This window comes from Schistocerca nitens, chromosome 2 (assembly GCF_023898315.1).
Source record: "Schistocerca nitens isolate TAMUIC-IGC-003100 chromosome 2, iqSchNite1.1, whole genome shotgun sequence".
NCBI lineage: Eukaryota > Metazoa > Arthropoda > Insecta > Orthoptera > Acrididae > Schistocerca > Schistocerca nitens.
In genome coordinates, this window is record NC_064615.1 from 700,778,773 (window position 1) to 700,794,791 (window position 16,019).

At 47.1% G+C, this 16,019-nt stretch overlaps 1 protein-coding gene across 1 annotated transcript in view; it reads left to right on the plus strand.

Moving 5' to 3' along the window:
• LOC126235268 (uncharacterized transmembrane protein DDB_G0289901-like) overlaps positions 1–16,019 on the plus strand; it is a 73,759-nt gene that overhangs the window by 11,249 nt on the left and 46,491 nt on the right. The window lies entirely within an intron of this gene.

Below are 16,019 nucleotides of genomic sequence, written 5' to 3' on the forward strand. Positions count from 1 at the left end.
TTTGTTTGAAGGGAGTGTATCTGGTAGGCGTACAGGGCAACGTGTCGAGGCTGTGATACAGAGTCTGGCGTAACGAGTATGAACCTGAGGCAGCCAAGGGCTCTCTAACCAGCCCAGATGCTCCGATTTTTGCAGTTCTTCTGACAAGATAACGAGCCTGGTGCTGGGTTGCTGCTCTTGCCTGCGCTGCTGTTGAATTTTTTGCTGTGTCCTATAATCTTTTCCGCAGTGTCCTATAATCTTTTCCGCAGTTATGAAATAACGCTACGGATGACATTCTAATCCTGGCCCATCACTCAGTGACTTTGTGGTGCCTCTGTTCTGTCCATGAAGTGACCAGAAGTAATGTCACCATTCACTTTGCCACTCTGCATTCCTTCGACTCAAATATTGTGTGCTACTTGGAAGTATTACATGGTGAGACTACTGTACGCAAGACTTCTGTCCACAGTATTGCAAGCATGGAACTTGAAATGAAACTTCGTGGCAGATTAAAACTGTGTGCCCGACCGAGACTCGAACTCGGGACCTTTGCCTTTCGCGGGCAAGTGCTCTACCAACTGAGCTACCGAAGCACGACTCACGACCGGTACTCACAGCTTCACTTCTGCCAGTACCCCGTCTCCTACCTTCCAAACTTTACAGAAGCTCTCCTGCGGTCGGGCACACAGTTTTAATCTGCCAGGAAGTTTCATATCAGCGCACACTCCGCTGCACAGTGAAAATCTCATTCTGGATGGAACTTGAAAGTTTGGCGAAAGAGGATGGTGATTAAGTGCAGAATATGTCAAGTTTAAGGAAAGGTGTCAGCTCCAAAAACAGAGAATATTTATTACAATTTTTCTGCTCCACATAATACAGGATGGAGCTAAGAGCTGATAAAATGGATCAAAAACGATATAACATTACACAAAATTAACAACAGTCTATTTATTGAAAACAAGAAAAACTTTCAGACCGGCTAGCAAACATTAGAACGTGGTTCTATAGTTCAACAACAAGTTGGGAGTTGCTACTACCCACGTTTTTTATCATGGAACTTAAACAAAGAAAACGACGCAGATGAAATTTCACTACCAAAGAAAATGGCAGGTGCAACTAATGTTAACTGTCTGACGTAAACTCGTCAAAAGTTCAGAGCTATGCTTACCACCATCATCAAACCTTAGTGTTGTCTTTATATTACTTCTTAACCGTTTCTATGTCTCCTGCAGCGACTGCCTACCTTCGCCAAAAATTTCCGATAGGAGTATATTTAGCGCAAGATTTCGAAGGAAAACCAATTTTAAAGCTCTGCTGATAATAGTAATAGCTGACAAATTCTCTCTCCCCTTAAACCACTTACATGCTGGAGCGCATTTAATACAGTAAAATCCCACAAATTAAAAAAAAAAAGACTGAATCAAGATGCGTAAAAGGATCGTAATCAATGAGCCACACACATACTCGTATTTCTCAAGAAGTGTACTGAGTAATTAAATTGCTCTTATCGCAAAAAATTCTCAGCCACGCCATATCACAAGTTGAAGTCGCCTCAGATACCAGTTGGGCCACATAAATACGTCATCAAGAATTTGAATAAATTCTCTCAAACAAAAAGTTTCAGAAACACGGTGACTGACATCGCCAGAGTAGTCATCCGGATGCTTGCGTAGTTGAATAACAGCGATTGCCGGCCCAGTTGCTCCCTTCCGCCGACTCTAGGTGACAGACAGACTCGAGTTTTGTGTGGCTCTCTATTCTCAGCAAATAGATCAAAGATAACCTTGCCGCAGAGTGACCTCTGGTTGGTCAAATATTTTATGCCACCACAACTAATATCAGTGTTACTCGATAGCGGTCAAAGAGAGAGAGAAATTGAATGAAACACGTCCGACAAGGTGCAGAGTTTGTAAATGACTCTCCAGGGCAGCTTAATTTATAGACATGATTGAATTACCCAGCTATTTATGTTTGTATCAGAAAAACAAGTAAGCTGCTACCCACCTCCAGTATCAGTCATCAACGAGAAGGACAGGTTTCATTGCCAGGAGTGATATCACATGCCATTAACGACTTACATACATCGAGCCTCGAAAAAATTCTGACTGTTTTGAGTGCCAAAGATTAGCCAGCACCATACTATTGGAGTACATTTTAAAGTGACGTTTTTGATGATGGGGAGGGGATTGAACTATGATTATGTAAGTTGCCGGTAGAGGACGGGTCTGTACTTCCTCGTTTACGGCATTACCAATCTCAGTAAATAATTGGGCAGTAGGCGTTACTGCATACTGTAACGAGTCGGTCTATTCCGGGCGGCTACGCGTCAGGATGGGTGTGCGAGATGGTGAGAGAGAGGGCAGATTTGCGGCGGATCGTACAGCCAAACAGTGGTACCATTGACAGTGTTTATTCAAGCAGCCTTATACAGCACTCCGGCTGCCCTCACGGCCTCACTGTGTGTTTGAAAAGGCAGTCTATCGCGGAATGCGTTGACGCCCCGATACGACAATGACGTCCGTTGTCCTGAGTCGCGGGCTGCAGCTGCCGCGATACGAGCAGCCCACCAGCAAGCGACGCAGTGTGTGCCGCCAGAGGTGATGATCCAGTTTGGCCCGCCCAGATGCTCTGGAGTCTTGCCGACTGCTCACCGCCGCGTTGAATCGTGGTCCCCATGTCGGACTCTCGGGTGTAGTAGCCGACATCACATGTCCGTTGTCCAGCAGCAGTGCCCCGGTTCGACCAGAACAATGGCCGATAACGTGTAGTTGGCTAGGAGGCTGATAGGATGCGTCTACCCCCGCTGGATCGTAGACAGGTTCCAGTCCGTCGGCCAAGTCCCTGGCCAAGTTTCGCAAGTACCGCGGTCACTACGCCGAAGTTAGGGGCTCCTCGCCAGAACTCGATGAGTCCATCAGCAGGCAGTCAGAAAGCCGATCTTCATCACCAACCATCGTGGTTTCTCTGAAACTCAAAAGTCCGTCATTGTTTGGTTTGGGTTGGGTTGAGTTGATTTGCAGGAGGAGATCAGCGAGGTCATCGATCTCATCGGATTAGGGAAGGATGGGGAAGGAAGTCGGCCTCCCCTTTCAAAAGAACCATCCCGGCATTTCCGTCAAGCGATTTAGGGAACTCATGGGAAACCTAGATCAGAATGGCTGGACGCGGGATTGAACCGTCGTCCTCACGAAAGCGGGTCCTGTGTGCTAACCACTGCGCCACCTCGCTCGGTAAGTCCGTCATTCCCTCCGGTTCAGAACGCAGACAGAATGGTGGCACAAGTGAATGCTTTGAGCCCCTAAGGTCGCTCATTTGTACTCTTATAGTTATGCTTGTTACGTAATTCTACTGGAGGGGGACTAGTAGGTTAGCTTTATATTATATTGTACAGAACTGGGGACCTAGAAACGACGGAGAGGTTTCGTCCCCGCCGTAGACCTCAGTGGTACACAATCCCATAACAGGCCGGGCGGATTAGTGCCGGAGACCGACACGCCTTACCGCCCGGAAAGCACTGCGTTAGACCTCACGGCTAACCGGGCGGGCTAGCTTTATATTACTTGTCCTGGGAGTGTTTCCGATTTCGCTCTGCGCTGTGCACGTGTTGCTAGGGGTGAACTGAAAAACGCGCCCAGTGAGATTCGCGCCCAGAAAGGGTCGAGGAAGGGTCCGCTAACCCCCTTGCCTGGCAGACAAAAGAGTTGAGGGACTCTACCTGGAGGTTTCCGAACACCACTTCAAACTGCAGTAAATACAAGAGATTACATTCTTTTGCTTCACTTGCAGTACCATTCAGCAGTCATTATCAATATCATTTTCATTATAACAACTACACTTCTTGAATACTCAGAAATATCAGGTGACTATATACTTAGCGATTCGTAATGTCACTTAATTTTAACTCTCAATTTATAAAAACCAGCGAGGAATTGGGGTGGTGACTCTTGAATGAGAAGTATAATTGTAAATGGTTGACCCTGAAAAGGGTTCGCTTTTGTTTTGGTGTATTGTAAAACACATATATTGTATTTCAAAAATAATCTGATTTCCATCACACTTTACCCAGGCTTTGGACTGGCTAAAGAGCAAAAGTCATTTAGGCGTGTTTAAAATCAGATTATAAGCATCGTCAATATTTTTTAAATTTTTATTATTTTTATATAAGTTGCTATTTACATTTGAACGCTATTGTATCTATATACATCTTCTGATAGATTCAGTCAAGTTTCTGTAGGTAGGATATGGGTTTCAAGCAATCCTTGATCTCACCATCCTCTTCGTACTTTTTTTTACTATTTTTCCCACCCTTTCATCACGTTTCATGTAGAATGCTTTTTTTTTTCGTTTACCTTCCATGCTCAGTTCTGCCCTCGCCGGCCGGAGTGGCCGAGCGGTTCTAGGCGCTACAGTCTGGAACCGAGCGACCGCTACGGTCGCAGGTTCGAATCCTGCCTCGGGCATGGATGTGTGTGATGTCCTTGGGTTCGGTTAGTTAGGTTTAAGTAGTTCTAAGTTCTAGGGGACTGATGACTTCAGAAGCTAAGTCCCATGGTGCCTCATTAAGGCGCAGGCTGAATTATCTGCTTCTCTTTTCAAACACCTAATAACGTCATTAATTTTCGGATTTGGTTTAGCAAGCATGTTATTAATTTTGTGGTGCCAACCTTCTACAGCGTTGGTGGTTTGGTGGCGCCGTTTGTAGCAACTCCAAAGGTTGATAGGGGTTTCTTCATTTTCTAACCATCTATCTACGAAGTAGTCCTAAAATTCAGAAAGTTTGGGGATATCCGGTGCATGTTAATGTATCTCCACCCAACCATCACATACATCTTCAGGCCGTAGAAACGCCAGCGCAGAACACATGCGAACATGTTGTGTCACTTCGTAGTTTTCTTTGTATTCACGAGTAAGTCCTAGCTCTTGAACTTTTCTCCAGAGACACTTTTTCATATGGAAATAACATCCAAGCACTTCAGCTGTCGGAAATACAACTTTCATTGCTGAAATCGCAGCTGATTCGAAGTCTACGGTCACGTTTGCAGGTTTCCATTCTGGAATTTTTTCCATCAAATTTCGGAAAAGACGGACGTACGTCTCTTTTCTTTTGTTTGGCAGTAGTGCAAAGGCAACTGGATTGATGTTTGTCTCGTTATTTGTACTCCCAAAGTCGGCGTGAATGGTGTATATTTGCGAAAACTGTTTGCTGCAGCACTTGAACGTACCATCCATAAAAAAAGTCTTGTTTACTCCTTAGAGCCTCTCTTCCTGCCCTTGCGCTAAAAACTATTATCCTCTCTCCTAATTTGTCGTCGCTTAACAGAAAACTGCTGCCATCGTTCATAGCTAGTAAATCTGCCTTTAGGTCAATTTCTTCTCTTGTCGTTGGATCTCTCTCATTTCCCTGTGATTTTTCCCGCTGGTAGCACAAAGCTCTCTTCGTTGTTTGCTGCTCTGGCATTTCAGTGACAAAATCATAGCCTCGATTTTGCAGGCAACCCAGCTCCTCTGAATATATTTTTGAAACAGACGTCTCTTCGTCTCTTGCCCTCTTCTTTGTGTGGTTCAAAGTCTTCCTTACTTCCAACCGAGCGACATCCGGAGGTCCACATTGATACTCGAATGAAAAAAAACACTGTCGAATCCTTCGTTTTCAGCATTCCTCGGCAGTGGTTTGCTCTCTGTCTTGGACAGCGCCACGTTACTTTTCCATCTTCTTTAGTTCTCTTCACTATGCAAGAATAACCTTCGTAGTGGCAACATGGCTTACCGTGATTAGTGGTTGATAATTCCATATCTGAACTACTGTGTCAAAAATACACGAATCGCGCGATGTGAACTCTTCGACAGCCAAAGCGGCAATAAGGCTGTGTTTGTGTATCAGACAGTCGGCGGCTGTGCCTAGTACCAGGGGGGCAGGTCCCTGTGTCCGCGGAGCAGCTAGTTTAGGATGATTAGGACGGCCCGGGCGCGGGTAAGCCCGACACAAAGGGAGCAGGTATTGGGCGGGAATCTCACACATTTCTGGTTGGGCGCGAATCTCACTGGGCGCGATTTTCATAGATTCGTTGCTAGGCCCGGTTAAATTTACAACGTGTGAGTTTCTCTGTAGCACTAAAGTGCCAGAGATACAAAATATTACTTCACTCTTGGTCAAGCTGTATTAGCTGCTCCAGTCGCTCGATAGTTGACTGATGTCGCATAACCCCGTCTCCCGGAGTGTTTTGCGGAATGTCAACAACACCGACCAGTGGCTTAAGTGATTAGCACATCGGCCGAACTGACCTATACTGCCTAGCCACGGCAGGAAAAAAACTTTAAAAATTCTCAAATCGCACACCGAACTTTTCCGGGGTGCAGCAATGCTTTACGTACTCCTCTGTCAGTTGCATCGTGCGTGTGAAGCGACTAATTATGTTCAGTCGTGGGGCTGAGTATTATTCTCACGACACCACAAAGAAACGGCGACCCCTGTAGCGATGTGCCGGTTCTGCTTTTGTGGTAAAACTCAAGGATGTAGACTGCCACCCCTGCGGGAAGAAGGCAAGACTTGTTCCCCTGCAACTCTCTCCTCCCCGTAGCGGCAAAAGTGTAATTTGTTTATGGTCGCAGACGACTAGAACAATAAGTGCCTGAACTACAACTGGATGTTTGTGTTTTCCTGTCTAGCACCACACTCTAGAAACTACTGTTCAATGCACGGCTGAGAGTACTTCCTATTGTACCAGTTGCTAGTGCTTCTTCCCGCTATACTCAGGTACCGAATGGGCGAAGAATGATTACGCCCCTGTGCGTGCTGTAATTAGTCAAAACTTGTCTTCGTGATCCCTACAGGAGTGATACGCAGGAGACTGTAGTAAGTTCCTAGGTACCTCACGGAAAGCTTGACCTTGAAACTTTTTAAGGTTTCCACTCGATAGTTTTCGTCTAACTGCAAGCGTCTGCCAGTTGAGTTTTTGTCAGCATCTCCGTGATACTCTCTCGTGGGTCAGACAAATCTGCATTCGTGGTATCCTTCTCCGTATACGTTCAATCTTTTTTGGTATGGATCCCACACACTTCAACAGGATTCTAGGATGAGTCTCGCAAGTGTTTTGTAAGCAGTCTCTTTGACTGAACGTATTTTGTCAGTATTCTACCAACGAATCAAAGCCGAGCCACCTGCCTTACGTACGACTGATTCTGTTATATCATCCCTTTTCAGACCCCTACGACGTGTTACACTGAGATGACAGAAGTCGTGGAACACCTGTTAATATCGTGTCCGATCTTCTTCTGCCCGGCGTAGTGCAGCAACTCGACGTGGTAGGGGCTCAACATGTCGGTGGCAGTCCCCTGCCGATATATTGGGACAGCTGGCCGAAGTGGCCATGTGGTTCTAGGCGCTGCAGTCTGGAACAGCGAGACCGCTACGGTCGCAGGTTCGAATCCTGCCTCAGGCATGGATGGTTCAAATCGCTCTGAGCACTATGGGACTTAACATCTGTGGTCATCAGTTCCTTAGAACTTAGAACTACTAAAAACCTAACTAACCTAAGGACATCACACACATCCATGCCCGAGGCAGGATTCGAACCTGCGACCGTAGCAGTCGCGCGGTTCCGGACTGAGCGCCTAGAACCGCTAGACCACCGCGGCCGGCAGGCATGGATGTGTGTGATGTCCATAGGTTAGTTAGGTTTAACTACTTCTAAGTTCTAGGGGACTAATGGCCTCAGAAGTTGAGTCCCATAGTGCTCAGAGCCATTTGAACCATTATATTGGGACATGCTGCCTCTATAGTATGTATGTATGTATGTATGTATGTATTTTGTATGTATTAAACCGGGGACCTAGAGACGACGGAGAGGCTTCTTCCCACTGTAGCCCTCAGTGGTTCACAACCCCACCACAGGCCACAGAAGTCCACCCACCCCATCGCCGCCCCACACCGAACCCAGGGTTGCTGTGCAGTTCGGCCCCCAGAGGATCTGCCCGGGAATGTCTCATGCCACTAGAGTAGTCCTTAACTGTCAAAGGATTGCCGGTACATGATTTTGGCACGAACTTACCTCTTGATTATCTGCCAAAAATGTTCAAATGTGTGTGAAATCTTATGGGACTTAACTGATAAGGTCATCAGTCCCTAAGCTTACACACTACTTAACCTAAATTATCCTAAGGACAAACACACACACCCATGACCGAGGGAGGACTCTAACCTCCGCCGGGACCAGCCACACAGTCCATGACTACAGTGCCTGAGACCGCGAGGCGATTATGTGCCATGAATGTTCGATGGCATTCATGTCGGACAGTCTGGGTGGCCAAATAATTCGCTCGAACCGTCCAGAATGTTCTTCAAAACAATCTCGAACAGTTGTGGCATGGTGACAAGTTGCACTGTCATCCATAAAATTCCATTGTTGTTTGGAAACATGAAGTCCATGATTGGCTGAAGATGGTCTGCAAGTAGCCAAACATAACCATTTCCTGACAATTATCGGTTCAGTTGAACCAGAGGACCGAATCGATTCCATTTAAACACAACCCACACCATTATGGAGCCACCACCAGCGTGCTCAGTGCCTTGTTGGCAACTTCGGTCCATGACGTGTAAGGTTCTGCGCCACACTCGAAATCTACCATCAGCTCTGACCATCTGAAGTCGGGACCCATCCGACCAGGCCACGGTTTTCCATTCGTCTAGGATCCAACCGTTGTCGTCACGAGACCAGGAGAGGCGCTGCAGGCGATGTCATGTTGCAAAGTTACTCGCGTCGGTCGACTATCGCCATAGCCCATTAACGCCAAATTTCGCCGCACTGTCATAACGGTTTGCCCCCCCCCCCCTCTCCCTCCCCCCTCCCCCACTTATGAACCATGGACGTTGCCGTTGGTGGGGAGGCTTGCGTGCCGCAAATGCAACCACACGGAGCGGTGCCTGTTGAGAGGTCAGACAAATGTATGGTTCCTGAAGAGGGGCATCAGCATTTACAGTAGTTGCAGGGGCACCACTCTGGATGATTGACTGATCTGGCCTTTTAAAATTAACGGAAGTGGCCTATCTGTGCTGCCACTGTGAACGGCTGAATGTAAGGGGAAACTACAGTCGTAATTTTTCCCGAGGGCATACAACTCTACTGTATGGTCAAATGATGATGGCATGCTCTTGGGTAAAATATTCCAGAAGTAAATTAGTCCCCCATTCGTATTTCCGGGCGGTTACTACTCAGGAGGACGTCGTTATCAGGGATCGGAACGTGAAATGTCAGGTCCCTTAATCGGGTAGGTACATCAGAAAATTCGAAAGGGGAAATGGATAGGTTAAAGTTAAAGATAGTGGGAATTAGCTAAGTTCGGTAACAGGAGGAACAGAACGTCTGGTCAGGTGAATACAGAGTTATAAACACAAAACCAAATAGGCGCAATGCAAGAGTAGATTTAATAATGAGTAAAAAAAATAGGAATGCGGATAAGCTATTATGAACAGCACACTGAACGCATTCTTGTAGCCAAGACAGACACAAAACCCACACCCACCACAGTAGTATCAGCTTATATGCCAACTAGTTCCCCAGATCAGGAGGAGATTGACGAAATGTATGATGAGATAAAACAAATTATTCCGATAGTGATGGGAGCCGAAAATTTAATAGTCGTGGGAGATTGGAATTCGATAGTGGGAAAAGGAAAAGAAGGAAAAGTAGCAGGTGAATATGGGCTAGGGTAAAGGAATGAAAGAGGAAGCCGCCTGATAGAATTTTGCTCAGAGCATAATTTAATCATAGCCAACACTTCGTTTAAGAATCATGTGAGAAGGTTGTACACGTAGAAGATACTTGGAGACACCGAAAGATTTCAGATAGATTATATAATGGTAAGACAGAGATTTCGTAACCAGGTTTTAAATTGTATGACGTTTCCACGAGCAGATATGGACTCTGACCATAATTTATTGGTTATGAACTGCAGATTAAAACTGAAGAAACTGCAAAAAGGCGGGCATTTCAGGCGATGGGACCTGGATAAACTGAAAGCACCAAAGATTGTAGAGGGTTGCAGAGGGAGCATTAGGGAACGGTTGTCAAGAACAGAGGAAAGGAATACAGTAGAAGAAGAATGGGTAGCATTGAGACATGAAATAGTGAAGGCAGCAGAGGATCAGGTAGGTAAAAAGACGAGGGCTAATAGAAATCTTTGGGTAACAAAAGATATATTGAATTTATTCGATGAAAAGAGAAAATATAAAAATGCAATAAATGAAGGAAGCGAAAGAGAATACAAACGTCTAAAAATTAGATCGACAAGAAGTGCAAAAGGGCTAAGCAGGAATGGCTAGAGGACAAATGTAAGGATGTAGAATCATGTATCACTAGTGGTAAGATAGATACTGTTCACAGAAAAGTTAAAGAGACCTTTGGAGAAAACAGAAGCAGCTGTATGAATATCAAGAGCACAGATGGAAAATCAGTTCTAAGCAAAGAAGGGAAAGCTGACAGGTGGAAGGAGTATAAAGAGCGTCTATGTAAGGGAGATGTACTTAAGGACATTATTATGGAACGGGATGAGGACGCAGAGGAAGATGAGAAGGGAGATATGACACTGCACGAAGAATTTGACAAGCCACTGAAAGACTTAGTTCGAAACAAGGCCCCAGGAATAGACCATACTCCGTTAGAGCTACTGATAGCCATGTCAAAACTATTCCATCTGGTGAGTAAGGTGTATGAGACAGTCGAAAAACCGTCAGATTTCAAGAAGAATATAAAATCCCAATTCCAAAGAAAGCAGGTGCTGACATGTGTGAAAATTGCCGAACTATCAGTTTAATAAGTCACGGCTGCAAAATGTTAACACGAATCCTTCACATATGAATGGAGAAACTGCTGAAGGCCGACCTCAGGGAGGATCAGTTTGGATTCCGGAGAAATTTAGAAACACGCAAGACAATACCGACCCTACGACTTCTCATAGGAGCTAGGTTAAGGAAAGACAACCTACGTTTATAGCATTTGTAGACTTAGAGAAAGCTTTTGACTGTGTTGACTGGAACACTCTCTTACAAATTTTAAAGTTGTAGGGGATAAAATATAGGGAGCGCAAGCCTATTTACAATTTTTACAGAAACCAGATAGCAGTCATCAGAGTCGAGGGGGCACAAACGGGAAGCAGTGGTTGAGAAGGGAGTGAGACAGGGTTCTGCTCTATCCCAGATATTATTCAATCCCTATATTGGACTAGCAGTAAACGAAGAAAAGAAAAAAATTGGAATAGAAATTAAAGTCCTGAGAGAAGAAATAAAAGCTCGGAGGTTTGTAATTCTGCCAGAGACAGCTAAGGACTTGGAAGAGCAGTTGAACGGAATGGACAGTATCTTGAAAGAAGGATATAAGGTGAGCATCAACAAAAGCAAAACTGGGACAATGGAATGTAGTCGAATTAAATCAGGTGATGTTGAGGGAGTTAGATTAGGAAATGAGACACTTAAAATAGTACATGAGTTTTGTTATTTGGGAAGCAAAATAACCGATTATGGTCGAATTAGGGAGGATATAAAATGTAGACTGGCAATGGGAAGCAAAGCATTTCTGAAGAAGAGAAATTTGTTAACATCGAGTACAGATTTACGTGCCAGGACGTCTTTTCTGAAAGTATTTGTAGGGAGTGTAGCCAAGTATGGAAGTAAAACATGGACGATAAACAGTTTAGATAAGATGAGAAAAGACGCTTTCGAAATGTGGTGCTCCAGAAGAATGCTGAAGATTAAATGGGTAGATCACGTAACTAATGAGGAGGTACTGAACAGAATTGGTGAGAAGAGAAACTTGTGGTACATCCTGACTAGACGGAGGGATCGGTTGACAGGATACATTCTGAGGCATCAAGGGATCACCAATTTAGCACTGGAGGGAAGCGTGGGGGATTAAAAATCGTAGAGGGAGACCAAGAGATGAAAACAGTAAGCAAATTCAGAGGGACATAGGTTTCAGTAGTTATTGAGAGATGAACAGGCTTGTACAGGAGAGAGTAGCACGGAGAGCTGCATCTGATCAGTCTTTTGGACTGAAGACCGCAACAACGTCCTACGGATAATTTCGCCGTACGTCAGACGTTGATTTCTGCGATTATTTCAGGCAGTGTTGCTTGTCTGTTAGCACCGATAACTCTAAGCAAACGCCACTGCTCTTGGTCGTTAAATGAAGGTCGTCGGCCACAGCACTGTCCGTGGTGCGAGGTAATGCCTGAAATCTGGTACTCTCGGCATACTCTTGGCACTGTGGATCTCGGTATACTGAATTCCCTAACGATTTCCAAAATGGAGTGTCCCATTCATCTAACTCCAAGTACCATTCAGCGTTCAAAGTCAGTTAATTCCCGTCCTGCGGTCATAATCACGTCGGAAACTTTTTTATATGGATCACTTGAGTACAAATGTGAGCTCCGCTCTTTTTTTTTCTTTATTGTGATTTCATTCCCCTGCCCCATATGGGCAGGGGAGGGCTGTCAGCAGCACAATTCGCCGCTCTTCAGCCGAGTGATATGACAACTAATACAAGAATAAAATATTACATATAAAAATGTTACACATGAAATTCCAACGTGGAAGTGTCATTGTGTAAGGCCAAATTCACATGTAAACGATTCCCTCGCATACATGTAAAAAAGAAGATTCCAGAGCGCTTTCAAAATAAACAGTGTATATTAAATATGGAGGTAAAAATACACTGACATGGAAACGTTCATGGGGGGGGGGGGGTCGTCTAGTACCTTCCGCCGCGGAAGTCGAACACGCGGCAGAACAAATGGACGTGGTCAGCCTATAGAGGGCTCCGCCTCCGCGGCGGCTATTCCGCGTAGCGGCTCTCGCGCAGCGAGGGCGCCACCGCTAAGCCACGTGCAGACAGCGGCCAATAGCCGCTCCCTCTGGTTTCGTATATGGGGACCCGCTCTGCCCTAGTCCAGCCAGTCTGGTACTCGCTCTGGATTTCGTTTCTATCTCGGCGGTACTGCGTTCTGGTCGTTTCTCGTTGCTGACATTTGCCTGGCTCTGGTTCCGAGTGGATTTACGTTTGGTGTTTGGTGTTGTGGTTTCCACAAGCCTCCGTTGTTTATCTCTTCCTTGTTGTGTCGCTCATAGTCGGTCGTGGTCGGTTGTTGTCAGTTGTCGTTGGTCTGTCGTCCGACTCGTCCTGTGTTTGCCCGGTTGTGCGTGCTCCACCGCCGGCGGCTTCCCCGCCTGGCGGCTCCGATCCGCAGCCCAAGGCGTTCCCGCTGTTGGTTGTGGTTACTACAGGGAGACAATTAAAAATGTCGAGATAAAGTTAAAAAACACAGTTGGCGATTCTTAAAACACAAAGAAGACACTGAAGTCACACGCACAGGTTACAAGTCGGCCACGGTATTAAAAACACTCCAGAACAACACACTTTTAACCCACTTGGAGCACACACGATGAAGAATAAAATTGCCAGGTGGGACCTGCCGAGGGAGAGTCCGGAGAGGATGTAAAAGGAGGGGAGAGCCAGGTGCAGCAGGGGAGGGGGCGGGATGAAGATAGTAGGGGCGTCAGCGGGTGCAAAAAAAAAAATGGTCAAATGGCTCTGAGCACTATGGGACTTAACATCTGTGGTCATCAGCCCCCTAGAACTTAGAACTACTTAAACCTAACTAACCTAAGGACATCACACACATCCATGCCCGACACAGGATTCGAACCTGCGACCATAGCGGTCATGCGGTTCCAGACTGAGGCGCCTAGAACCGCACGGCCACAACGGCCGGCGTCAGCGGGTACACCAGGAGGCAGGAGACTAGTGGGACAGGAGATGAAGAGGGAAGACAAGGCAGGAGGGAGTGCAGAGACACTGAGGGGGAAGAGCTCCGCTTTTTTTTTTTTTTTCCTTTATTGTATTTCAATTCCCCATCGGGGCGGGCTGGCGGCAGCATAGGCGCTGCTCTTCAGCCGAAAGACATAGAACAAAACAATAGAAGACATTTAAAAACAGCAAAGGAGAGACTAAGGTGAACATAGATATAAAAAAGGGGAACATCATGGAAGGCAATAGACAAAAAACGGGGTGACTGTAAAATGGAGATAAAAAACTGTTTAAAAGTAGCACACACAAAAAGCCACACACTGCGACGGTTAAAAGAACACGAGGCACAGTATGACTGGAGCATAAAGGTAGCGACGTATGGCATAGCACATAATGTAACACTGACGGCGAACCTCAAGGCAGGACACAATTAAAATCACACCTCTTGACGCACACGAGAAACAGCACTAAACAACACTGATGTGGCACACTGATGAAGAGCAACACAGAGGATCTGCCAGGCGCTAGGAGATGAGGGAGACCTGAAGAAGGGAGGGAGGGGAAGAGATGGGGGAGGTGACCGGGGGGCGCGTGGAGGAGGGCCAGGGAGGGAGGGATGTGGGAAGGAGAGAGGCAAGTATGGGGTGCAGGGTCTCAGGGGAGGGGGGGACTGAGGAAAATCCGCTCTGGGAGAAGGAGGAAAGAGGGAAAGGGGCCCTGGGGAGTGGGGGGGGGGGAACAAGGCCAGGTTATAGTTGGAAGGAAGGGTACATGTCACGGCGAAGTTCGTCATCCGGGAGGGAGGCGTTGGAAATTGCCCTGACGAAGGAGATGGAGGGTGTGGAGGTGGAGAGAGGGAGGGATACAGCGATAGAGGCGCGGCAACGGGCGGGGGGTGGAGAGGAAGGAGGAAACCAGAGGGTGGGGGGGATCAAGCCTGCGAACAATGTAAAGGATGCGGAGATGTTGGAGGAACAGGAGGAGGTGGGGGAAGGGGATCAGTTCATACAGGAGCCGTGTGGGGGAAGGAAGGCGGATACGGAAGGCAAGGCGGAGCGCATGGCGTTCAAGGATTTGGAGGGCCTTGTAAAAGCGGGTGGGGGCGGAGATCCAGGCAACGCTGGCATAACAGAGGATAGGACGGATGAGGGATTTGTAGGTGTGGAGGATGGTAGAAGGATGCAAGCCCCATGTCCGGCCAGACAGGAGTTTCAGAAGGCGGAGGCGGGAAAGGGCTTTCTGCTGGATGGTCAGGAGATGAGGGGTCCAGGTGAGGTGGCGGTCAAGGGTGAGGCCAAGGTATTTCAGGGTGGGGGTGAGTTGGATAGGACGACCATAAAGGGTGAGGTAGAAATCATGGAGGCGGAAGGAGCGAGTGGTGCGGCCTATGATGATTGCCTGGGTTTTGGAGGGGTTGAGACGGAGGAACCACTGGTTACACCAAGTGGTGAACTGGTTAAGGTGGGTTTGGAGGGTACGTTGAGACCGTTGAAGGGTAGGATAGAGAGCCAGGAAGGCGGTGTCATCAGCATACTGGAGAAGGTGGACTGGTGGGGGTGGCTTGGGCATATCAGCTGTATACAAGAGATAGAGGAGAGGGGAGAGGACAGAACCCTGGGGGACGCCAGCCGTGGGATAAAAGATACGGGAGTTGGTGTTGTGGAGGGTGACATAGGAAGGACGGTGCGAGAGGAAGGAAGCGATCAGACGGACAAAATTGATAGGCAGGGCGTAGGTTTGGAGTTTAAAGAGGAGACCGGGATGCCATACACGGTCATAGGCATTTTGGAGGTCAAGGGAAACAAAAATGGCGGAGCGACGGGAGTTGAGCTGGAGGGACAGAAGGTGAACAAGGTTGAGGAGTTGGTCGTCAGCAGAGAAGGAGGGTCGGAAGCCACACTGGGTAAGGGGGAGGAGGTGGTGTTGAGCAAGGTGCTGATGGATACGGCGGGAGAGGATGGATTCAAAGACCTTACTGAAGACGGAGGTGAGGCAGATGGGACGATAGGAAGAGGCGGCAGAAGGGGGTTTGTTGGGTTTGAGGAATAAGAGGACGCGGGAGGTCTTCCACAGGTCAGGGTAGAAGCCCGTAGAGAGGACGACATTATAGAGATGGGCGAGGACAGTCAGGAAGGAATAGGGGCTTTCGCGAAGGTGACGGTAGGTGACACAGTCGTGACCAGGGGCCGTGTTGCGTTTGGACCGGAGGATAAGTTTAATGTCTTGTGCTGTGATGGGAGT